The following is a 27060-nucleotide window of genomic DNA, read 5'->3' as shown; positions in this document are numbered from 1 at the left end:
CAGGAAGATGTGGATTGCTAGGAACAGGAACTGGAAACCGGTATAGGGACAAGGACAGGGACTGGAACAGGACACACACTAGGAGGCCATCACAAAGACAAACTATAGGGAACACAACAATGCTCAGGCATAAAACTAGAGGGCTGGACCCCTCTTATAGTTCAGGTTACTCACGGGTAAAGTTCGTCCATGAGGTCCGGTGCGCGGGCTGCCCCTTTAAGAGCGGGCACGAGCATGCGCGCGCACCCTACGGGATCCGGCAGAGGTGAGTGGACGCGAGCGCTGGCGTCTCCTGAGGAGAAGGCTGGGGCCAGCGCTTGTCGACTCGTAGCTGCGGCTGTCAGGGGAATGTTGGAGCTGACAGCCCGCAGCCACGAACATTACACCCAGGCTGCCATGACAACCATCCATACCCCGTGATCGTGTCGCGAGGGGCTGATGAGCTGTCACAGAGGACCCTCCCCCTCTTTCTTACAGCTTAGATTCTGCAGTCGCTATTGACCACGGCATCTAAGTAGTTCAATGTCCGGGGTCGGCGTTGTCTCAGGTCTCCGACCTTTGCAGCAGGGTGTCTGGTCTTCGCTATGTCATGTGAACAAGTCCTGAGCGGTTAATGTCCTGTGCAGGAAGGGGTTAAATGAGTAAAGTACAAGTTTATACTGAATCTTATCCCACAAAACAATGTATCACTCTGCTCCGCTCCACCTGCACTATAACATGATGATAAGAGATCACACTGCATGTTCCCTATATATAATGTCACCTCAGCTGCTGCAGAACCTCACAAACACTGACTGCATAGTGTGCACCGTGTCTTGTGAGATGTCAGCAATGTCTCTGCAGTATCCACCATGTGTCAGGAGTCAGGTCTTTATTGTCTGGGGGGGGGGGGAATGTCTTCATTTTACTCTTCTCACCTTAGAGATAGGCCATAAATGTCTGATATATGGGGGTCCCACCTCTATGTGGAGAACGGGGGTCCCCCGACCCGCCTGGTGAGGTGATGACTACATCCAGGTGGAGAATGAATGTAGAGGTGACCCCACATGTGCACGACTCTCTCCATTCACCTGTATAGGAGGTCCAGAAACAGCCGAGCACGGCCAGAGGTGGAGCCGCATCTATCAGACATTTCTGGGATATCCTGGGGAGAAATGTCCGTGTTGGGAATACCCCTTTATTCCATGTGGTGACGGCTCTGAGAAGATGTTTCTCTCAATGATCAATAAGTGAGGTTCTGTATGTCACACATGATGTTGTCCCCTGTATGATCTCCATCTTCTCCTTTCTTCATAAAGACGTCTGCAGTACTAGATCCTCCAGTTCCTCCAGTTTTCTCATCTTCTCCACAACGTTCCTTCTCCTGAATGACTCACCAAGGATGGACAAGGACAGGAATGAGATGAGCAGAAGAATATTAGACTTCACCTTGGAGATCATCTACCTGTTGAGCGGAGAGGTAAACTTTTTTACATTATAGAACAAGTCACACAGAGGGAAGGGACAATACATAATAGGAAGTAATAGGAAGAATCCAGTGTCCTGTATAACAGCGTCCAGACCTTCCAAGTGACGTCAAGAAGCTGAAGATCAGCCACCAATATGGTCAGTTATGTGTCATGTCACCAATGCAGCAATAGTAATGTTGTAGAGCAATGAGAATGAAAAAGAGACACGGTGCCACAGAGTGCAGATTAACATGGTAAAAAGAGAGAGCAAGAATATCACAGATAGTGCTCACCTTATAAGTGTTAAATACTGGCAGGTACAACACTTGTAGTCAGAGAGGCACTGTATGAACAAAACAGCTGCTGCCTGGTCCGGTACGCAAGAACCAAGTAGTTGCCAGTGAATAATTAATAGGAAAAAGGACCTACGGCGCTGCTGTTAGTATGAATTTAAAGTGAACGAAAGTTCATGATTTAATATATAAATAAATGGAAAGTAGATAGACAAGCTACGCGTTTCAACGCCGGACTGGCGTCTTCATCAGGCCAATAAAATACAAGCAAATGACGGGTGTATATATACACAGCACAATACAATTACATTTTTCTAAAACAAAGGGATTTATGGGGACTTTCTAATATATAAGGCCCTCAAAGGCACTTCAGAACTGAACTGGTCCCTGAAAAAATGGCCTATTGAAATTTTCTTGAAAATATGAGAAATTGCTGCTAAAGTTCTAAGTCTTGTAACGTCCTAGAAAAAGAAAAGGACGTGAAAGAAACGATGCAAACATAAAGTAGACATATGGGAAATATAAACTAGTAAGTATTTTGTGTGGTATTACTATCTGTTTTACAAGCAGATACATTTACATTTAGAAAAATGCTAATTTTTGCTAAAATTGGACGTTTTTCCACAAATAAATATTGAATTTATCGACCAAATTTTTTCACTAACATAAAGTACAATATGTCACGAGAAAACAATCTCAGAATCGCTTGGATAGGCAAAAGCATTCTGCAGTTATTACCACATAAAGTGACACATGTCAGATTTGAAAAAAATATCCAAAACAGGCTGTGTCCTTAAGGGGTTAAAAAATCCATATCATTGGAACAATTTTTGCGTATCCTTCTGAACTGGTCAGAAGGTCCATTTTTCAGCCATGGTGGATAATGGGCACTCTTAAAATCCAAGTAGCTGTTTAAATCCACTGTATTAAAATGAGTTTTTGTAGAGCGCGATTGACCATTCCTCTCAATTGTGAGGCCAAAAAAATCAATTGTACTATCAGCAAACGTATGTGTAAAAGTAAGACTTAAATAATTTAGTCTGATCCCAGATACACCCCCCAATGCATCTCCCCAGTCCTCCTTATTTAATGATTCTATTAAATTAAACGACATCTCTATGCTTCCTGCCACCCTTTTGGAACTATCTGTACATGAGTGTGGGTCATCCCACTCTGATCATGAATCGATGCCGTCTGTCCAATACACTGCGACAGAGGAGTTGGTACCTGCATTGGACACTACTATTGCCACTGTGTCTTTTTTAGGACTCCCTTCCCAACTTACAATGCCCCCGGTCACTCCCAGTTCCCATTCACGGGACATCCTCCTACCATTTTTGAAAAGCCCAAAATCCCAGACTATCAATGCATTTTTTCCAAATATTCAGAAGGTTTCATCCAAAAGAAGTTAGAAGTACATTTAGAGGGTGTAGAGGGGGTAGAGATCGACACAAGTTTCCCACTACTCAAAAAAAAAAAAAAACACAAGTTGACACCGTAAAACTCTTCAATCTATCCAAATACGTTTTAAACAATGATGAAATGAGTCTTTTATCTAAAGGCCTCTCGCTTTGCCCCACATCATCCCCTGACGGGTTTGAATTATTTATGGATTTAAATAAATTCATGTGTAAATTAACATTATTACGTCATTTTGCAAATTCCCCTTCTCCCATTATACCTGTTCTTCATACACCACTTTCAACCCCTACGCCTGTTAGAGTGGATGAATACCCTAAATCCACTTTCTACCCCTTCATCATCGGGGACCAGCCCTGGAAACATTTTTTAATTTCGGAAGTAGTGATTTTAAAACAATTGAACATCCTATTGCATTTACAGATAATCTTACTAAATCTGAACGGAAAGCTCTGAAAAGTCTTCAGAAAAATCATCAAATTGTCAAATCCCTAATTGAATCAGTGTTTTTAGAAAATATTTTAAGCAAAAAAGAAAAATTGTTGCTTTTCCTACTCATGTCCCATTCATGTACCATCTACCTAAGATCCACAAGTCGCTATCTACCCCCCCCCCCCCCTGGTTGACCGATTTTATTTCGGGTATTGGGTCATTAACATGCAACATTTCACATTATATTGATATCCACCTTCAGCCCTTTGTTTTTAAACTACCCAATTTATTTTAAAAAGACTCCACACATCTTATTAGAGAGTTGCAAGATTTACTATCCGTTTATGGTATGACTGATATAAGTTTTTTAACAGCAGATGTATTGTCCCTGTACACAAATATTTCACGTGACCATGGTATACAAGCCGTTACCTATTTTTTTGTATCAGACTCACGTTTTCCGAATAAGCAGATAATTTTTTTAATGAATTGTATTGAATTCATTTTAACTCCATATTGTTTTTACATTCGAAGGGAGTTTTTATAAACAAGTTAGGGGCTGTACGATGGGGCAAAACGTGACCCCATCGCACGCCAATTTATACATTGGCGCTTTTGAATATGCTTACATTTATGGTGAACATAGTTACAAAAACAATATTATTCTTTATAACTGCTATATTGATGATTTAATTTTTGTTTGGAAGGGAGATATATCCACCACCACTGCATTCACAAACTACTTAAATAATAACACCTTTTGGTCTTACTTTTACACCTACGTTTGCTGATTGTACAATTGATTTTCTTGACCTCACAATTGAGAGGAATGGTCAATCGCTCTCAACAAAAACTCATTTTAAAACAGTGGATGTAAACAGCTACTTGGATTTCAAGAGTGCCCATTATCCACCATGGCTGAAAAATTCACCTTTTGGCCAGTTCAGGAGGATACGCAAAAATTGTTCCAATGATATGGATTTTTCAAAGGAATGTGATCTTTTGAGAGAGAGATTCAAAGAGAAGAAGTTTCCTACTAGATTGATCAAAGGTGCTGAATCCAAAGCAAGGCACCTAACACAATTCGAGTGTATTAATCCTGGAGCTACAAGTATTAAAAGAGGTAACCCAATTGACCCCAAATACAATTTCATCACCTCTTTTATTAATGGCAGTAAATTAATTACATCAATACTTCATAAACACTGGCATATCCGTACCAATGATCCTTTCATGAAAACGCTCCTTCCATCAAAACCTAAAATTACAAATAGAAGAGCCAAGACTTTAAGAAATGTAATAGCACCAAGTAAATTACACAGCACCCAACTGAAAACTCAAAAATCGTTTCCAGTGAAAAATGGCTCTTTTCGCTGTGGTCGTGTTCGATGCCTTTGTTGTCTGAGCATTACGAATAAAAGGACTGAATTTAGTTCCAGCGTAACACATGAAATTTCTCCAATTAAGAGTTCTCTCAACTGTGGTAGCAATATTGTAATTTATTTACTGCAATGTACGTGCAACCTACAGTCTGTGGGACGCACAACCCAAACACTAAGGAATAGAATAAACAAACATAGATTCAATGTTAAGACGGGATTCTTAACCCGTTAGTGACCGCCCCATAGTCTTTTTACGTCGGTCACTAACGGGCCTTATTCCGATGCCATAGACTTTTTACGTCGCGGCATCGGAATAAGTAAACCGAGCAGGGAGCTGTCAAATCTCCCTGCTCTCAGCTGCCAGAGGCAGCTGAGGGCTGGGGTCGTCCCTGCTCTGCCGGGTGAGATCGATATTAGTATCGATCTCACCCGTTTAACCCCTCAGATGCGGTGCTCAATAGCGAGCACCGCATCTGAGTGGTTTTGGAGAGAGGGAGGGAGCTCCCTCTCATCCCACCGACACCCGGCAATAAGATCGCCGAGTGTCTGTGTCTCCGATGGCAGCCGGGGGTCTAATAAAGGCCACCAGGTCTGCCTGTCATGAATGCCTGCTAGATCATGCCGCAGGCATGACCTAGCAGATGTCTGTCCGTTTTAAACGGACAGGCAGTAATACACTGCAATACAAAAGTATTGCAGTGTATTATAATAGCGATCGTATAATCACATAGTGAAGTTCCCTAGTGGGACTAGTAAAAAAGTTGACAAAAAAAGTTTCATAAAGTTAATTTAAAAAAAATGTGAAAAAAAAAATGAAAAATCCACTTTTTCCCCTTACAAAATGCTTTACTATTAAAACACAAAAATAAAGTTAAAAAGTTACACATATTTGGTATCGCCGCGTCCGTAACGACCCCGACTATAAAGCTATTACATCACTTAACCCGCACGGTGAACGCCGTAAAAAATGAAATAAAAAACGACGGAAAAATTGCTGTTTTCTGTGAATCCTGACATTAAAAAAATGTGATTAAAAAGTGATCAAAAAGTCGCATCTACTCCAAAATGGGACCAATAAAAACTACAAGTCGTCCCGCAAAAAAAGCCCTCATACAACTGCATCGGCGAAAAAATAAAAACGTTACGGCTCTTCAAATATGGAGACACAAAAACAAATAATTTTGAAAAAAAAGCGTTTTTACTGTGTAAAAGTAGTAAAACATACAAAAACTATACAAATTTGGTATCGTTGCAATCGTAACAACCAGCTGAATAAAGTTATTGTGTTATTTATACCACACGGTAAACGGCGTAGATTTAGGACGCAAAAAAGAGTGGCGAGATTTCAGATTTTTTTCTATCCCGCCCCCAAAAAAAGTTAATAAAAGTTAATCAATAAATAATATGTCCCCCAAAATGGTGCTATTAAAAAATACAACTTGTCCCGCAAAAAACAAGACCTTTTATACAGCTATGTCGAGGCAAAAATAAAAAAGTTATAGCTCTTGGAACGCGACGATGGAAAAACTTAAAAAATAGCCTGGTCATTAAGGTCTAAAATAGGCTGTTCATTAAGGGGTTAAAGCAGAGTGTTTCCAGGCATTGTGCGTACAAACATGATTGTAATTTTGATAATATTATCGTTACCCCCATAGAAAGCATTTCTGCAGATGTACCCAATAGATTCATCAGATTGAAACAGAGGGAAAACTTTTGGATATACAAACTTGGGACCTTTCTCCCAATGGCTTGAATGACCTAACTGAATCTGCACTGTATTCGTATATTATTATGTCTCTTTTTTCATATATTACATATGTTTTTTTCATATATTACATATGCACTTTTTATTTATATTTTTATTCTCATTTTTTGTTTTTTATTTTTTACCTTTTATTATTATTTCTTATTTATTATTATCCTCATTTTTTCCATTGACTCATTTATGTTTTCTTATTTCTGTGAGATCAATCATTTGTTTTTATTGATTTATCAAATAATTCCACAGGTTACAAACGGTACAAAATCTTGCTTACAAAGGTACTAACAGTACAATCAAGAAAATTAAAGGCAAACAATTGAGAAGTGACCTGAGGAGGGGGAAAGGAAAGTCAGGAAGGAAAGGGTTGGAGGGAGAACCGGGATAAACACCAAGTATATATTTATACATTCAAATGTATATTAAACAGAGGCACAAAGAAAACATGAGCCTGTCAGGGAGGATAGTCCCCTCCTCCTGCCTGCAAACATCAAAGTCCCAAGAGCAGGCCCCTCAACAAGGGAACATTTTTATCAACAGGTGCCACTGGACTGAGAAGCGTCCCATCCTGTTCTGACGGAGTGCAAAAAGTCTCTCGTACACACAATGTGACGAAACACTATCAACCACCTCCCGTAGAGAAGGAGCAACAGTAGACTTCCACCGTTTAGCCAACAAGTGTTTAACCGATAGGCAGATATGACACACTAAAACCCTTTGGGACGGTAAAACAGAATCCATATCTAAGGACAGGGGGGCCAAAGCTGCGTTCGGTGCCAACTGAGTACCTAATAGTGTGGATATAAGATCAAATACCGCTATCCACAATGGAGCAATAACTGGGCAATCCCAGAAGATGTGAGACCCTCCCGCATCCCCGCCAACACAAGGGACTAGAAGCCGGAAAGATCTTGGACAACTTAGATGGAGTATAATACCACCTTAAAAGAATTTTGTGGTAAACTTCCAGTGGACCAAACATCAATACTGTACGTAGACCCCAAATCCCCTTCCCATTTTTATCATTTGTGGGATCTTAGATGCCACCACATCTCCCAAGATTATATCATAGAACAATCGAGTTAACTTTGAGTCCCCGGTGAAGGCCGTGTCATACGGTCTAGATGGAACTTGCACCTGTGCATGAGATCTAGAGGGGAGAAGGTGTTGAGCCTGTAGGTACTTGAAAAAGTCAGAATGTGAGATTGCAAACTCCGATCTCAATTCTGAGAAGGATTTTATGGAATCATTCCTGAACAGATCGGACAGTGTCGCAATACCCAAGGTAGACCAAGTCCCGATCTTAATATTAAGAACCAGAAGCTCAAGAGCATCCACCGGCAAAGGGATCGTGCGGCTAGGAGCAGAGGAGGGAAGCAAATTTAAAGTTGCTCTCCACGCCTGAATCGAAACCTTCACCGTAGGAAAGTTCGGAATCAAGCTATTAGGAGATTTCGCATGGATCAAAAGTAACGAGGGGAGAGGGGTTTTACCGATCAAATGACGCTCAATCGTAGGCCAACTAGAGCCTGAGAATGGGAGGCATCAGTGTCTCAATTGATGTACCACTATAACCTTATGATCTGCTTCTAGGTTTAGGACACCCATACCCGCCTCTGCCGATGGATATAAAGTCGCTGTCGAGCTATACGAGGCCTCCCCTTATTCCATAGAAATTTTATCAATTGGTCTTGCAGCTTCCGGAGTAGGAAACTAGGCATAGGGACCACAGCCATCCTAAAAATGTGCAGTATCTTAGGGCGGATGAGCATTTTGTATAGTACCGTTCGGCCCATCCAGGAAGGCTCAGGGTCTGATAGACGTTGCAGTTCAGCTTGTAATTTAGCATGTAAGGGGAGAATATTGATATGAGCCAGCTTAGAGGTCGTAGAACACAAGTTGATACCTAATTAAGGAATTGACACCTCCTCCCACCCAAACGGAAGCTCCCTTTGAATGTCTTGACGCAGTGTTGTGGGGATCGATAGGCCCAGTATCTGAGACTTGGAGACATTCATTTTATAATATGAAACTCTGCCAAACTGCGACAGAATCTCTGAAACTCTTCTGAGGGATACCAACGGCTTCGTAAGAGTCAGTATAACCTCGTCAGCGAATAGGCCAATTTTATGCTGTCTATGCCCTACTGACATACCACGCCTCTCCAAATCCATGCATATCATCTCTGCCATAGGTTCCATTACCATAGTGAAAAGCAAGGGGGATAGAGGACAACCCTGCCTTGTACCATTGGTGATACAAAATGGTTTAGACATCATACCATTTGCTGAAGACCCGAGCTGAAGGTGAGGAGTAAAGGGCCCCAATCGCCCTAAGAATAGATCCAGAGAAACCAAACCACCAAGGCAAAATCCCAGTGTATCCTGTCGAACGCCTTCTCCGCATCTAGGGTAAGGAGGAGAGAAGGCGTCCAACTAACCTCTGCTTTGGAAATCAAGTTAATAATGCGTCTAGTACCATCTGGGGCCTGTCGTCCCGGAGTATAGCCCACCTGATCATTATGTATAACAGTTGGATGTATAGTCAAAAGGCGTTGGGCCAATATTTTTGCATAGAGTTTTGTATCACAATTCCGCAATGATATGGGCCGAAAATTATCCGGAAGAGTGGGAGACTTTCCTTGTTTAGGAATAGTTACAATGGTAGCCTGTAGCATCTCAGCAGGAAGGCTACCCCTGGACACTGCAGCACTAAATACACGAGCCAGATAAGTGGCTAAAACAGTTTCATTAAGTTTATAATATTCGGAGGAGAACCCATCCGGCCCAGGGGCTTTTTGTGCTTTACCCATCCTAATAACTTTGATCACCTCCTCCGGCAGGATAGGGGCATTTAGTTGGTCAAGTTGGAGAGGGGATATGTAAGGTAACTGGATCTGGTCTAGAAAACTTTCTATGGTCTCCGAAGTAAGGTGAGGTATAGTAGGGTCGTCTTTTAAATTATAAAGTTTGGAATAAAAGCAGCTAAATCTGTCTACAATGTCCTGGGGAATTTTTGGATGCCTGCCCTCTGCTAGAAAAAACGGAATCTTGATTTTTTGTTGTTTCTGCTTAACCCGTGTCGCCATATATCTTCTAGCTTTGTTATGCGAAGTGTAAGGCTGGGTTCACACGACCCATTTTCAGACGTAAACGAGGCGTATTATGCCTCGTTTTACGTCTGAAAATAGGGCTACAATACGTCGGCAAACATCTGCCCATTCGTTTGAATGTGTTTGCCGACGTACTGTGCAGACGACCTGTCATTTACGCGTCGTCGTTTGACAGCTGTCAAATGACGACTCGTAAATTGACTGCCTTGGCAAAGAAGTGCAGGACACTTCTTTGCAACGTAATTTGAGCCGTTCTTCATTGAAGTCAATGAAGAGCAGCTCAAGATTTGCGAGGAGGAGCTTTTACGTCTGAAACGACGCAGCTGTTTTCTCCTGAAAACAGTCTGTCTTTTCAGACGTAAAAGGCACTTCTCGTGTGCACATACCCTAATAGGTCATGCGAAGCAAGGTTAAGATTTTGTCAAAGTCCGCTATTAACAACGCTCTCAACTCCTGTCTAAGTTTCATCACAGCATCATTTAGAGTGTCTGAAGGGGAGGTTTGTTGTTGGGACTCCAGGACCCTAATCTGGGCCAGAACCCTGTCCGTATTGGCCTGTTTTTGTTTTTTATAATGAGAGCTCTGTTCTATCAGAAGCCCCCGTATCACCGCCTTATGGGCATTCCACAACTCAAAGGGGTCCATATCTGGGGAGTCATTAAGATCAAAATATTCCTGCAATTGAGGAAATTCGGCCTTTATATTCGGCGAGGGCCATCAGGAAGGTATTATTACGCCAAGTCCTGTAGGGACGGAACCAGGGTGACAGCGCTATTTGCATGGAAATGGGGGCATGGTCTGACCAAGTGATCACCCCTATCTCAGCTTTGACTACCGCCTGAAGTAACCATTTATCCACCAGAAATACATCTATCCGAGAAAAGGTGTGGTGACCGTTGGAGTAGAAGGTAAATTCCCTGGACAAAACATTATGGCATCTAAACACATCATAAAGATCCTCCTTCTGAGCCCACGGTGAGAGTGTAGGGAGAGACCTCTTGCTCCTGTTAGTAGTGTCCACATCTCTATCCGGGACGACATTAAAGTCCCCACATAAAACGAGTTGACCTTGTTGAATTTTGCGAATTTTTCTCATGGTTTTGTTTAGAAATCGAATCTGTGAAGCATTGGGAGCATATACATTGACTAAGGTAAGTAGAGAATCATTGATAGAACACACTAGAGCAAGAAATCTCCCCCTGACATCAACCAGAGAATCAATAAGTTTAATGTCTAGAGTGTCCCGAAACGCTACCACGACCCCCGCTTTTTTACGATCAGAATTAGCCATAAATATATGAGCGAATTTAGCATTTACAAAGGGAGGGCACTGAGACTGCTGAAAATGGGTCTCCTGTAAACACAGGGCATCCGCCCTGGAGTTCCGGGCCTCCTTCCAGGCAGATGCCCTTTTAAATGGGCTATTCAAACCTTTGACATTCAGCGAGATAATCTTAACCGACATTATCGAAAATACCAAACTGCAGTATAAAGCATACAATATACATTATCCACTCCATACTGACATCTTTAGAGTTCCAGGAGAACATACACTTGGTGAAGTATGTGAGGCAGTAAAACAGGAAAGAATTGAACCATAGTGACAACCACAGGTAACAGGGAGACAACATTTCCTGATGACAGGGATAGGACCAGCAGGATCTAGAAGAACTCAATGATCCTGTAAAGAGTTCTGGGAACGAAAGTTCGACCAGATGAGACTCCACCTCATGAATCTCAAAGAAAATAAAGTACCTTAGCGAGAATCAGCGTTCTTCCGCCAGTCCAGGGAAAGTTTTGCCGGTCCCTTGGGAGAGGGTTTCAGCGATGGGTCGGACAACGGAACACCCAATAATTTCAGTAATTTGATGCCATCAGCAGGTTTATGAAGGACATGTGTAAAGGATCTGCCAGGCACAGCTTCTGTGTCAACGCCCATAGGTAATCAGTCTGCACCTGCTTCTATGTCTGTGAGACTGACTCCATCTTCCACCACTCAGGATGGCAGGCTTAGGAGTGGGAGAGCCTATCACAGCCTGGCCAGACGGAGCTAGCTCCCACCCTCTGTCTACTTATACCTGCCTTTCCTGTTCCTCCTTGCTTGTGATTCTTCTCTGTTGGTTTCCTGGCCCTGCTGCAGCTTCTGAACTATTTGACCCTGCTTCATATTGACCCTGGCTTACTGACTACTCTCCTGCTCTGCGTTTGGTACCTCGTACACTCCTGGTTTGACTCGGCTTGTTCACTACTCTCCTGCTCTGCGTTTGGTAACTCGTACACTCCTGGTTTGACTCGACTCGTTCACCACTCTTGTTGCTCACGGTGTTGCCGTGGGCAACTGCCCCATTACCCTTAGCTTCTGTGTACCCTTGTCTGTTTGTCTGTCGTGCACTTATTGAGCGTAGGGACCGTCGCCCAGTTGTACCCCGTCGCCTAGGGCCCCCATTATATGGGATCTTGCTGTTGCGTAGCGATAAGGTAACGGGGATGAAATTCCTCCTGGCTTGAAGCGTAGCTTGCGAGAGATCCGCATAAAGATTTACTCCGCCATATGGATCAGGCAATTTCTGAGCCCTCCTTGCAGCAAACATCAATGATTCCTTAACATTGAAAAAATGGATGTGGGAGATCACGTCCCGTGGAACGTCTACCGGTAAAACCTTAGGTTTAAGCAAGCGATGTGCTCGATCGATGATCCAATCCTGAGGGTGAGATTCAGGCAGAAGAGTTTTAATCAGCTTTTGCAAATACAATGTAAGGTCAGATGGTGAGACTGATTCAGGAATGCCCCGAAATGTAACATTGTTCCGCCTGTTTCTGTCCTCCATATCTGCCATTTTGAATTTCATAGCCTCCATCTCCTCTTCCAGAGCATAATGCGCGTCAACCAGCTCATTATGAGACTGAGTAAAATCTTCCATTTTGGTTTCCACATGGTCCACTCTGGAGCCTAAGTCCTCTATGGTGGTATGAAGTGTGGCATTGAGCTTTGCCAGGTCCTTCTGCAGGGACCCTCTAAGTGCCATTACCAGGCCTTTAATGAAGGTTTCCGAGGCCACCTTATCTGTGGTGGGAAGACTGGAGATCGAGTCACCATCCGCCAGCAACGCCTCCTCCTGTAAGTCCTCTACAGAGGAAATTTTGGCCTTCTGCTTGGCCGGGCTGCTAGTGAGGAGATCGTCCCAATCTTCCAGCTGTAGCTCAGCCGCCATGAGCACGTGGCGAGCAGATGCTGCAGGGAGAGGGACAGGAGAAGCAAGCTCCCGACCGTCTCTTCTCTCCAGAGAGGTAAGGTTTGGGCAGTCAGGGGAATGTGCGGACTCACCGAGAGAGGCCGAGGGTGAAGCCGGCCCCGAAACTCTGCCGCTTGCACAAGAGTCACCGGAGGAGCTGCAGCCGGCGCCATCTTGGATCCCTTCCTTCCTCAAGCTGCGGGTGGAGAAGTCCGTCAGACGCTTCTGGGCGGACTTATTGCCCCTCTTCCGAGTCATCTCTACCACTGGACCAGGCACTGAAGATAGGCAGAATCTCGGACTCCAGGTGAGCTTTTTTTTTTTCCTGTCCTGAGACGGAGCTCAGAAAGAAGCGTCCGCCGCAGTGAGCATCCAAGCCACGCCCCAGGGATTTTGCTTCGTACAATGCCTTTTTCTCTGCTACTGTGGTGAGTTTTGAATGGATTTTATTACATTAGCATATTTTTTTACTACTTTCAACTGTTTTTTTTATTAAGTATCTGCATTTAACGTTTTTAGGAATTTTCATGTTTTACATTTTGGTGTGTATCTCATTTTTTATTATTTAATAATTTGTATCAATACTTTAAATTATATTTAGCTACATTACTCATGTTAGTGATCTATAACATTTTTCTATCTATGATTATATTTATAAAGTTTTTTCCCAGTGTAACCATGTTGTTTTTTGGGCAGTGCGTTATTGTGATGTAACCATTGACCTTTGACCCGTCTTTTTGGCGGTTGTTTTAGAAAAATGTAATTGTATTGTGCTGTGTGTATATATACCCCTGTCATTTGCTTGTATTTTATGAGCCTGATGAAGACGCCAGTCCGGCTTTGAAACGCGTAGCTTGTCTATCTACTTTCCATTTATTTATATATTAAATCATAAACTTTCGTTCATTTTAAATTCATACTAACAGCAGCGCCGTTGGTCCTTTTTTCCTCCTTTTTCCTATTAATTAAGGAACCAGGAGGATCATGATGACATCTATATAGAAACATAGAAGATGACGGCAGGAGGAGAGCACATGGTCCATCTTGTCGTCCCCCCCCCCCCCCAATATTATTTCCTTTTTAGTTTTGGCCTCGTTCTATTTTCTCAATGTCATTTTGTAGGTGAGGTCTCCAGTATTACAGATGTGGGGTCACTAGAGCTTCATACAGCGGGGTCACAATCTCCCTCTTTCTACTGAGAGGGGAATACTGTGTTCAGTTCTCTAAGTGTCTCTCTCCATACACAGGAGTACACAATAGTGAAGAAGACATCGGTTGACTGTACAACTCCCATCATCCATGAGTCAGGAGGATGGAGCAGTAGTCAGAGCCCCATCACAGAGCCTCCCCCTCACTCCCGGATACATGAGAAGAAGATCTTAGAACTGATCTACAAGATGACTGAGCTGCTGACTGGAGAGGTGACACTGCTGGGAATGCTGGGAAATTCTACAGTAACAGCACAGGAGGTGTCTGGGTGATGACTGTATGATTGTGTGTGTCAGGTTCCTATAAGGTGTCAGGATGTCGCTGTCTATTTCTCCATGGAGGAGTGGGAGTATCTAGAAGGACACAAGGATCTGTACGGGGAGGTCATGATGGAGAACTACCGGCTGCGCACATCACAAGGTGAGAAGAGACCGATATATTTCCATTACTGGAACAAGAAAATCATGGGAGTCTCCTGGTAATATTTGTCCCACCACAGACCACGTGGCTCATAGTACACAACATTTGCCTTCCGGTATTTTCCACATTTGACCAACATACACAGTCACGCGAGTCTTCTCCTTCCAGGGTGAGACCGGCCCACACGTCATGATGTCGTCTCTTTTAGACCACGCCCATATTTTAACCCCTTCCCGCGGCAGCCATTTTTCAGATTTTAATTTTTTCCACCCCACCTTCGAAAAGCCTTAATTATTTTTTTTTTCCATCCATTTAGTCCTACAGGATTGATTTTGGCGAGATGAGTTGTAGTTTTTCATGGCACCATTTATATTACCATGTAATGTATTAGGCCCCAGGCTGCCATAGCAACCAATGGCACCACGCGATCGCGTCACGGCCAATAAGCTGTTAGAGGGGGTTATCCCACCTCTTTCTAAGTATTTAAATGCTGCAGTCCCTATTGATCGCAGCATTTAATGGGTAAAACAAACGGGATCGCGCTCAAGTGCGATCCCTCGTTATTGTAAAGTGTCGGCTGTATCATAAAGCCCACACCAGCTTTGTATGTTTTGCCCACACAGGCTGAACCCGCTCCATACTTCCCATACCCAGCTATGACGTAACTGTATGTCATATGTCGGGAAGGAGTTAAGAAACCGGGCAAGTCCGGGCAACTTCAGTCAGAATTCAGGAGGACAGCAGCTTCCTATATGTCGCTTCACTTACCCTGACTGTGAGGATCAAAATGTAAACACATGAAGAACGTCACTTTCTGCACGTAGAAATGTCAGAACTCTTTGACTTGCTGCAATAAATAAAAACTTTTACATTTACTTTTCCCACCACCAATTCTTAAAAGGTTAAAAAATACTAGAGAGGGTAGAGAGTGACGAGTGGATGTGCAGGTATTATCTCCAAACTGACAATTGAATAACATTGATGATCTGGTTACAATGGTACTTGACAAGGGGAGGGGGGGATATGTTAGGCAGCAAATGATCAGACAGTACTTGAAGTTGATGTTAGAAGCAGAAAAATGGGCAAGTGTAAGGATGTGATCGACTCGAACAAGGGCCAAATTGTGATGTCTAGACGACTAGGTCAGAGTATGTCCAAAACGGCCGGTCTGGTGTGGTGTTTTCCCGATATGCAGTTGTTAGTGCCTACAAAAAGTGGTCCAAGGAAGGACAACCGGCGAAACTGACGTCAGGGTCGCAGGCGCCCAAGGCACATTGTTGCGCATGGGGAACGAAGACTAGTCCATATGGACCGATATCACAAAAGAACTACTGTAGCACAAATTGATGAAAAAGTTACTGCTGGTTATAATAGAAAGGTGTCAGATCACGCAGAGCATCGCAGATTACTGCAGTTGGGGCTGGCATGCCGACCCCTGTCCACCGCCAAAAGCGCCTACAATGGGCACATGCATCATAACTGGACCATGGAGTAATAGAAGTTGGCCTGGTCTGATAAATAACATTTTCTTTTACATCTCGTGTAGGAGGCAGCTGACCAGGTCACAGTCTATGCGGAAGTAAATGGCAGACCGTAATGCTTGGGTACCTGAAATAGTCCGGGTGGCGGCTGTGGCTTCAGCACGGATGGAGGCAGGTGCGGCAAGTGGCACCAGACGTGGCGGGCAGGATCCGAAGAAGCGGTAGACACTAGACGCAGATGGCACTAGACGTGGCAGATGGCACTTGACGTGGCAGATGGCACTTGACGTGGCAGATGACACTTGCCGTGGCAGAAGACACCTGACGTGGCAGATGGCACTTGCCGTGGCAGATGGCACTTGCCGTGGCAGATGGCACTTGACGTGGCAGATGGCACTAGACGTGGCAGATGGCACTAGACGTGGCAGATGACACTTGCCGTGGCAGAAGACACTTGACGTGGCAGATGGCACTTGACTTGGCGGAAGACACTTGAACGCTGGTAGGCACAGGAACAATACGGAATACAGGAACGGTAACGGCGCGGGTAACAGCTGGAACGGGAGACACTAAGGGACCATTTGCGAGACAGACTGGGAAAGACTAACAACGCTCAGGCAAGGATTAGAAGGTCAGGGGCCTTCTTATAGACCAGGAAATCGTGGCAGTTGATTGTGATGACGATTTCCTAATTGCGCGCGCTGGCCCTTTAAGGCCGGGCGCGAGCGTGCGCGCGCACCCTACAGGACCCAGCCGAACGGAGCGGAAGTGAGCACTGGCATGTCCTAGGAGGGAGACGGAGGCCAGCGCTCACAGATCCATGGCTGCGGGCGTCGGGAGGTGAGTAAACCCGACGGCCCGCGGCCATGGGCGCTACACCCTGTCTCCTACATAATCTGATCGGCGCTGTAATGTAGATAACAGTGTTTTTTTGTTGTTTTTTTAAAAACGATCATTTTTGAGCAAGTTATGAGCAATTTTAGATTTATGGTAATTAGTGTCTTAATGACCAACTGGTGGTGTTTTTACTTTTTACCAACTGGGTGTTGTACAGAGGAGTGTATGACGCTGACCAATCAGTGACCAATCAGAGTCATACACTTCTCATTGTTCCAGCCCAGCATGATCCACAGCACAGTGTGATTGTGCAGTGAAAGAAGCTGGGCTGGAAAAATGAGAAGTGTATGACGCTGATTGGTCACTGATTGGTCAGCGTCATACATTCCTCTGTACAACACCCACTTGGTAAAAAGTAAAAACACGCCCAGTTGTTCATTAAGAAACTAATTACCATAAATCAAAAATTGCTCATAACTTGCTAAAAAATGATCGTTTTTCAAAGTAAAAACCACTGCTGTTCTCTACATTACAGCGCCGATCACATTATGTAGGGGCTTGGGCACTTATAATCTGGTGACAGAGCCTCTTTAAAGCTACTGCCCATAGAAGTCTATGGAGAGGTTGGAGGAAGGAGGTGCTGCATAACAAGAGACACAGATGCTGCTTCTAATAATGCTATATCTTTCCCCAGTGCTAAATTCACAGCTACACTTCTCATAACTTCTTTATAATGTCCTCCATGCTGCTGCTTGTAGTGCGTGTTATATCGCAGCACGGTGGCTCAGTGCTGAGATATAACTGCCTTGCAGCGCTGGGGTCCTGGGTTCAAATCCAACCTGAATGGAGTTTGTATGTTCTCCCCGTGTTTGCGTGGGTTTCCTCCCACGCCCTAAAAACATACCGATAGGGTATTTAAATTGTGAGCCCCAATGGGGACAGTAAAAGAGGACCTCTGTACAGTGCTGCGGAATATGTTGGAGCTATATAAGTAACAGAAATAGTAATAATATCTCACCCAGTGCTGGATTCTCAGCTAAACTGCTCATTACTGCTTTATAATGTCCTCCATACTGCTTCTGAATGTAAGAGAGAGGAGCACGATCCTCTCTTCTATTTGTGTTCTGTGAATGGGAGAGGACTCTAGAACTAAGTTTAGGGAAAACTAACAATTAGAGAGAGAGAGCCTATAGATGGAGGAAACTGGTGAATAATGCAGGATACAAGTCCTGTGTTATTCCTCATTCACACACACATGACAGCTTAATCAGGAAATTCACCCAGAACAACAACTACACTTTAGGGTAAGGTTCGCCTTAGAGCTTGTTACGCTGCTGGTAGTGCTCAAGACCTCAACACCAGACAATCGCAATCACATTGGGGAAGCACGCATCAACACTGACAGAAAACAAAAGGCACAAGTACTCACCAGTGGCTTAGTGGAACCAAACACTAAAGGTAGAAGAAGATGGAGACTGATAAATGGAGAGGATAGCAGGTGAATATCAGAATTAATAGCACTCCGTGACCATACTATCCCACAGCAGGCAGGGAAAGACTACAGCTTGGCAGCAGACCAAACATACAGGAAATGTAAACAAACCAGGGGAACTATGGATCCCAGGATACACATTAAACCCACTTTACAAAAACTAGATCTCTCAGAGGGCCAACAAGTCTTACAGTACAAACAAACACATAGACCAGAACAACATCATCAACTAGAATCTGGAAAGAATTTAGCACATGCCAGAAACAGTATAACCAGCAACTGAGTAATCCAGGGCTGAATTATATATAACCCCAAGAAAAGTACTCTGCCCTAATTAACCATGTTAGTAAAAACGACATTTTGTGTTTATTTTGAGGTCCATGCCATTACGGTGATACCAAATTTCTATAGTTTTTCATGATGTACGACGTTCACAAAGAAAAAAGTAATCGTTAAAAAAATTATTTCTTGTGTCGCCTAATCCTCAGAGCCAGAACATTTTTATTATTCCGTCGATAAAGCGAAGTGAGGGCTTGTTTGTTTTTTATGGGACGAGCTGTAGTTTTTGATAATATTTTATGAAAAATTGTTTTTTAGAGCTAAGGTGACCATAATACTGCGATTCTAGTTGTTTGTTTTTTTCAACAGCGTTTAACGTACGGGTAAATGTTTTATTGTAATGGTTCTGACTTTTACGGTGCAGTGATTCCAGTTATGTTTATTTTGTTTTTTTACGTTACTTTAGAGAAAAATGTGAAAAAAAAGTTTTTTTTATTTTCTTTTATACGGAACTAAAAACTTTATTTGACTACTTTTAACAAATTGTATTACTTTACTTAAACTAGTGATGTTTAGATCGCTGGTACAGTAAACTGTAAAGCTAATGTATTGCAGTATATCGTGATTAAAGAGGCTCTGTCACCACATTATAAGTGTCCTATCTCCTACATAAGGAGATGGGCGCTATAATGTTACTGACAGCAGTGCTTTTTATTTAAAACAATTATCTATTTTCCCCACGTTATTAGCGATTTTAGCTTTATGCTAATGAGTTTCTCAACGGACAACTGGGCATGTTTTACTATTGACCAAGTGGGCGTTGTACAGAGGAGTGTATGACGCTGACCAATCAGCGTCATGCACTTCTCTCCATTCATTTAGGCAGCTCATAGGGATCCTTTTAGATCAGTATGTGCAGTCTTATACGAACACATTAACGATACTGAAGTGTTTAGATAGTGAATAGACATTCCACGGGATGTCTATTCACAATCTCTGCACTTCGTTAATGTTTCTGTGGTAGTTACAGCAGAGCAAGCGTGATCTCCCGAGATTACGCTGTAAATGACAGGTTGCAACAATATTACGCTTGCTCTGCTGTAACTATTTTTGAACTTTTTCTTGTCTATGGGGCCTGCCATTTTTTTTTTCATCTCTGTTTGTGTCGATTAACGACACATACAGACATGGAATACGGCACATACAGCCCCATAGTGAATGCGACCGGGACCCGTTCCATTCACTATGCTGCATGCCGTCTGTGTGGGAACGGCGCATGCGCCGCTCCCACACAGTCCAAATGGAAGGTCTTCGGCCGAGCGACGTCCGGCGCCGTTTTCTTGTGGACCGGAAGCCGCGGCTGGACAGTAAGATTACTACTTCTGGTCGCGGCTTCCGGACATGTGTTCTGATGCAAGCACTAGGAGCGGAGGGAGCAGGCGGACCGGAGGGAGCGGCGGCGGCAGGAGCAGGTAAGTTATGTCTGTGTTTTTTTCCGTGTTTTACTGTGTGATTAGCACTGTATGTAAGCCTACTACACTGTGTATTCGCTCAAAAAGAATGTTCAATCCCCACCTTTCTCCCGGCACTAGCCAGGATAAGGAAGGGGGGATTCTGTGAGCTCACTAGAGCGTGTGTGTTTACACCAAATTTGCAGCATAAAGCAATGTGGTTGCTTTACCACATGCCAATGCTACAATTTTGGGAATTACTCCCTCTAGTGACCAGCACAGGGAAATGTTATAAATTAGAATCTAATTTATAATATTTCCTGACTCGTGAAAAAATTAAAAAAAATTAGAACAATGTTTAATCATTTATACACTAACTGTTTAACTAAAAAAAAAAATAAAAAAAAATTTCTAGCGACACATTACCTTTAATTTAGTTTTTTACACCATGGTAGTAATATATGGGTAATGGACTTGAAGTCCAATAAATAATGGTAAAAAACTTTGTGTTCTACAAACTAGACACTCTAAAGTATATTTCTAGCGGTTCAATTTCTGTTTTAACCCTTCACACTTTTTACAGAATTTGTCCAAACTTGGGCCAAAAAAATGTAAATTGCATTTTTCTTTACACAAGTGTACATTTTCTTAAGCCATTTCGAAACACCATATGACATACTGGTAAAAGTGACACCTTTCCACATTGTGCTATTTCTTCCGTGTACGGTGATACCAAATATGTGTGTCTAATCTATTATATGAAGGAAAATGTGCCAAGGCACAAAGGTCCCAGTTTCCCAGCCACCAATCGATTAGTGTCAGTAATGGCAGTTAAAATATAACTTTTATTAATGTATCAGACAGACAGACAACAATCAAGAGTTAAAATTGTATCAAGAGACGGCCAGTACGTGTCACAGAAGTCAAGGTGCGTGCACCCAGCACATCGCTGGACGCAGTGAAAGAGACTGATTCGGCAGCAGCAGACTGCCGTGCATTAGAACAGTCCCACACAAGTAGAAGCAATGACTGGACCGTCGGTGATTATTAAAAAGGCGATAGCCCCCCCGACATGTTTCGCTGCAGAAGCAGCGTCCTCAGGGGATAACACGGGGCTAATGAGCGCGCGTGTGAGTTCCTGCTCCCTATATAGACTCGTATGCATGACGTATGCATGACGTGTGACGGCATCAGCTCTCCTCACTGCCAATCAGGCAGTCATAAATGACAAGCCTCCACGCCGAGAAGAATGGCATGGCAGGCAGCCAATAGGACGCCGTGACCAGGTATCCAATCATAGCGGGTGCTGTGCGCATGCGCACATCAATCAAAACGGGTGATTGTTATCCAGAGAGTGCTCTGTATGCGGGGAGAGTGACAGCAGGGGCAGCCAATAAAGAGCCCAGAACGGCGCCCAATTGCAATACGGACTATCGTATGTGGAATGTGCATTTGGCATAATGTCCTCCAAATGGCGTGTTTTTCTCACCACCATGCAACTGACGCCGCAAAATGTCACCCGTGTCATACAAGCGTGTGTCGTGCTTCATAATTTTTGTCGCATACATGACGCCGGTTGTGATGCCGAATATATTCGCTAAAATGTTTCCACATCAACCATTCCGCAGCAAATTCCACTTGGAAGGGCTCAAACATCTGGGATTCGAGTACGCGACATATTTGCACAATATTTTGACAGCCCCGATGGAGCTGTGGCATGGCAGGAGGATGTTCTGTGAGGGCTGTCCTAGTGTAGATTAGTGGCCCACTGTAGCATTTTTAAGTTAAATTTGTTGTTATTTGGGGAGGGGATATTTAGATTAGGGACTCGCAAGACATGAGGACCCTTGACGTGGGTTGCGAGCTTAGATCTTTGGTGGTTTTTCTTTTTAGTTTGAATGTCCTCTAGACGAATTAGCTTGGGAGGCAGATTGGCTTAGCTCATGTTCACTAATCCCAAGGCAAAATACATTTGCTCCACATTTCTCACACCACTGCAATGCAGGCAAGCACAATATGAGGAATGGAGGAAAACCACCAAAGATACACTAATACCTCAATCATGGCATGCTACAATCTTGCTCCATCGGCATAATGTTTGAACATTACCTAAAAGAATATTTGGGGGAACCTGGGTTCCACCACATAGATGGAGGCAAACACATCAAATCTTACTTGCAAACAGAAAAACAATTTAATCTGTAATTTCAAACGGTAACTTTTAACAGGAACCAGCAGGCATCCAAAAATAGAAAACGCACCAACATGATGCTACATTAACATACTGGGACTTCGATGTTTACATCACCACATCGAGCCACCCGTAATCGGCCTACACACATCTATAAATCATGACACCTGTGTGATGGCGACTGATGGCTCTGCATTTCAGCACCACTATACTGTCCCTGGGCCTGCTGAGGATGTTCCTCAACAGCATAGTGGTGCTGATACAGAGGGTTGAACCCTGCCGGGGGGCCCTGGCCAAAGGGAGGCTGGGGTCTGACGTAGGGGGCGAAAGGGCGCTCCCGAGGCACCACATGACCAGGTGACATTATGGTCACCATCGGCCGTTGGTACTGTGGCCGTGGAAAGGTGTGTGCAGGCTGGGAAGGGAGAGGTGCAGTAGAGGGCACCAAATCCTCAGGCAATCCACGCCATTGCTCTATTACCTGGAAGCACTGGCGTGGATTGTTAGGAGGAGTGGCAGAGTCAATTATAGCAGGGATGGCCCCTTGGACGCGTGCCATCCGGTAGTCCGGGACTCGCCGGAGTAGCGGCGCTATGGTACGGCCAAAAGCGTCACATCCATCCTCCTCCGAACAGCGCCGAAGGTACTCCAGGACTCTCAAGTCCACGTTGGCACCTGCTGTGGCAACCTGGGTGCGCCGGCGTCTGGCTGGTGGCGTCCGGGGATTGTCCACGTCCCGTGGCAGCTGGGGTTGGCTGCTTAACTGGGTGGCTGCTTGTGTTTGCGTGAGGTCGGGGGTCAAGGGCAGCACGGGATGTTGTTCCGTGACCAGCTGCGACTCCACATGGCCAGCTTCTTCCTCGGTGTCATTGAGATTATCACTGCATCTGCCAGAAACATTTTGCGTTACTCCTTTTAACATGTCCACAAGGGTCAAACAGCTTTTTAGGCCGATTATACAGTGAACACACACATGTCATCAAGGTACAGTCAGTACTTACGGCCGCATCTCCATAATGTCCTTGAGGAACATCAGCTGTTTCATATATATGTAGGGGCGTTTTTTGGACGCCCCATCCCCACTTCGCCCTCTGCTTCCAAATTCCCTCCTGAACTGATCCCGACAGCTCCTCCACCGTGTTTTAACATCATCAACTGGACATAGGAACAGGAAACAGACAAAAATAGGAGACCATGTGTCCTAACAGAAAACTGCACTTGTCCGAAACGTCGCTAAACTTTAAACACAACTAAACATTAAACACTTGCCTAATGATGCAGTGACACACCCGCGACCAAGCACAGTACAAACATGTGAAACACAAGGATATACACTACAGCATGTCCGATTGCATTAGCATCAATAGAGATCTGCACTTACCTATGCTTTTGCGGTCTCTTGTGGTGCTTTTATCCCACTCCTGTCCGAAGAGGCTCTGCGCGACCTCATCCCAGCCAACCTCCTTGCCCGTGCGGTCGTGGTAGGCCTCTGCGTTGGTGTTCCACAACTGGGGTCTGTCATGGACCAAGCAGATAAGTTTTTCAACATCGCACGCACGTGGCATTGCAGCAGATGTCGGTTGGAACTGTGCGCATGTGCTCAGAAAGTGAAAAGCCACTTCCTGGTTTGTACTTGTTTTGTCTAGTTTGGTCAACTCATTTACATAGACTTAACAAGTGTTGCGTGAAAAACGCTGTGCGTACGGAGGTGCTTCCGTGTGCCGTGCGTTGTTTTCACGCACCCATTGACTTCAATAGGTGCGTGATGCGTTAAACGCAGAATCAACGGACATGTCGTGACTTTTCTGCGCAAAAATCACGCACATGTCTGCACGGCCCCATAGACTAATATAGGTCCGTGCAACGTGCGTGAAAATCACGCGCGTTGCACGCACGTATTTCCCGTTCGTCTGAATAAAGCCTTAGAAGTGTGGAATACACCTAGCAAATTGACGAGAAGAAACTGCTGCCCGGTTCCATAGGCAATAATCACAAGGAGTTGCCGATATTAAGATAACGTGAAAAGCAGAAAAAGGAACCACAGTGGCGCTGCTTAGGATGAAAATTAACCCAAGTTCATGTTTAATAATGATTAAAATAGAATGGATGCTACGCATTTCAACACCGGACTGGTGTCTTCGTCAGGCTGGAGAAATACATACAATCGACATAGGTATATATATATATATATTAGGGGGTAAACATCAAGATTGTAATAATTAATTGATTGAATACGATGCAACAGCGGGCCGAAAAAAACACCAAAGAGAGGCGGGTCAGAGTTCAAAGAAACACGAGGCTGGTTGTATACAGCCACGGAAAAATGTAAGTGTATAAACATTAAAACATTAACAATATGAAACATTGTGTGTGTAAAAAACAAAAGCAATACAAAAACGGCAATACAAAAAGGACAAAGTTATTATAAATATAAATATAAAAACTCACCAGGGTAGAGAGGAATGACAGCTAAAAGTGGAGCAGTAATATGATAGGGCTTAATCGGAGTCGAGGCAACCGCAGGGAAATACGGGAGCCAAAGGCATTGAAACCAGAGGACATGAACCGCAAGAAGACACGCAAAAAAAACAGCCAGTCTGGATGGGAAGGAAACAATGGAAAATAAAAAGAAAAGGGTGAGCTGTTGTGAAAGTAATTTCGATATGACTGAAAGAAACTTTGTATAATTGGGTCACTAGTCAAGATAGTAAAAAAAGATAGTAAAATAAGAGGACATGAATTGCAAGATGATACGCGAAAAAGACAGTCAATTTGGATGAGAGGGAAAATAAGGGGAAAAATGAATAGAAAAAATAAATAATATGCAATTTTGAAATATGTAACAAATAATAAACAAATGGAAATGTAAAAGAATGGATAATACATAGGATAAATATAATAAAAATGTAAAAAGCATTATAACAAAACTAATCCAATGAGGACTCGGTTATGACATTAAGTCCATTGGGATGCAAAGTCCCTCATTTATAGATCCAAAAGTTTTCCCTCTGTTTTAATCTAATAAATCTATCAAAGGAATCTGCAGGTATAATTTCTATAGGAGTGACGATGATTTCATCAAAATTGCATTTGTGTTTGAGGGCACAATGTCTAGAAACACTTTGTTTAACCCGTTAGTAACCGGCCCATAGTCTTTTTACGTCGGTCACTAACGGGCCTTATTCCGATGCCATAGACTTTTTACGTCGCGGCATCGGAATAAGTAAACAGAGCAGGGAGCTGTCAAATCTCCCTGCTCTCAGCTGCCAGACGTAGCTGAGAGCTGGGGGCGTCCCTGCTCTGCCGGGTGAGATCGATATTAGTATCGATCTCACCCGTTTAACCCCTCAGATGCGGTGCTCAATAGCGAGCACCGCATCTGAGTGGTTTTGAAGAGAGGGAGGGAGCTCCCTCTCATACCACTGACACCCGGCGATACGATCGCCGAGTGTCTGTGTCTCCAATAGCAGCCGGGGGCCTAATAAAGGTTCCCAGGTCTGCCTGTAATGAATGCCTGCTAGATCATGCCGCAGGCATGACCTAGCACATGCCTGTCCGTTTTAAACGGACAAGCAGTAATACACTGCAATACAAAAGTACTGCAGTGTATTATAATAGCGATCGGAGGATCGCATAGTGAAGTCCCTTAGTGGGACTAGTAAAAAAGTAAAAAAAAAAGTTTAATAAAGTTAATAAAAAAAAAATGTGAAAAAAAATTAAAAACCCACTTTTTCCCCTTACAAACTGCTTTACTATTAAAAAACCAGAATAAAGTAAAAAAAGTTACACATATTTGGTATCGCCGCGTCCGTAACGACCCCAAATATAAAGCTATTACATCACTTAACCCACACGGTGAACGCCGTAAAAAATGTAATAAAAAACGACGGAAAAATTGCTGTTTTCTGTAAATCCTGACTTTAAAAAAATTTGATTAAAAAGTGATCAAAAAGTCGCATCTACTCCAAAATGGTACCAATAAAAACTACAAGTCGTCCCACAAAAAAGAAGCCCTCATACAACCGCATCGGAGAAAAAATAAAAACTTTACGGCTCTTCAAATATGGAGACACAAAAAGAATTAATTTTGAAAAAAAGTGTTTTTACTGTGTAAAAGTAGTAAAAGATACAAAAACGATACAAATTTGGTATCGTTGCAATCGTAACAACCCGCTGAATAAAGTTATTGTGTTATTTATACCACACGGTAAACGGCGTAGATTTAGGACACAAAAAAGAGTGGCGAAATGTCCGATTTCTATTCCCCCCCCTAAAAAAAAGTTAATAAAAGTTAATCAAATAATATGTCCCCCAAAATGGTGCTATTAAAAAATTCAACTTGTCCCGCAAAAAAACAAAACCTTATACAGCTATGTCGACGCAAAAATAAAAAAGTTATCGCTCTTGGAATGCGACGATGGAAAAACGTAAAAAATAGCTTGGTCATTAAGGTCTAAAATAGGCTGGTCATTAAGGGGTTAAGAAACCCATTCTTTACGTTGGATCTGTGCTTATTAATTCTATTCCTGATGGTTTGAGTTGTTCGTCCCACATACTGTAACTCACATTTACACAGTAGTAAGTAAATAACATAACCGCTACCACAGTTCAAAAAACTTTTA

The 27060-nt window shown here is 43.4% G+C and overlaps 1 pseudogene; it reads left to right on the top strand.

The window, feature by feature from the left end:
* The window catches only part of LOC142698297 (uncharacterized), a 617727-nt pseudogene that overhangs the window by 547534 nt on the left and 43133 nt on the right, over positions 1–27060 (top strand).

This window comes from Rhinoderma darwinii, chromosome 1 (assembly GCF_050947455.1).
Source record: "Rhinoderma darwinii isolate aRhiDar2 chromosome 1, aRhiDar2.hap1, whole genome shotgun sequence".
Lineage (NCBI taxonomy): Eukaryota > Metazoa > Chordata > Amphibia > Anura > Rhinodermatidae > Rhinoderma > Rhinoderma darwinii.
The sequence above is the reverse complement of the archived record's forward strand: the minus strand, read 5'-3'. Positions and strand labels throughout refer to the sequence as shown.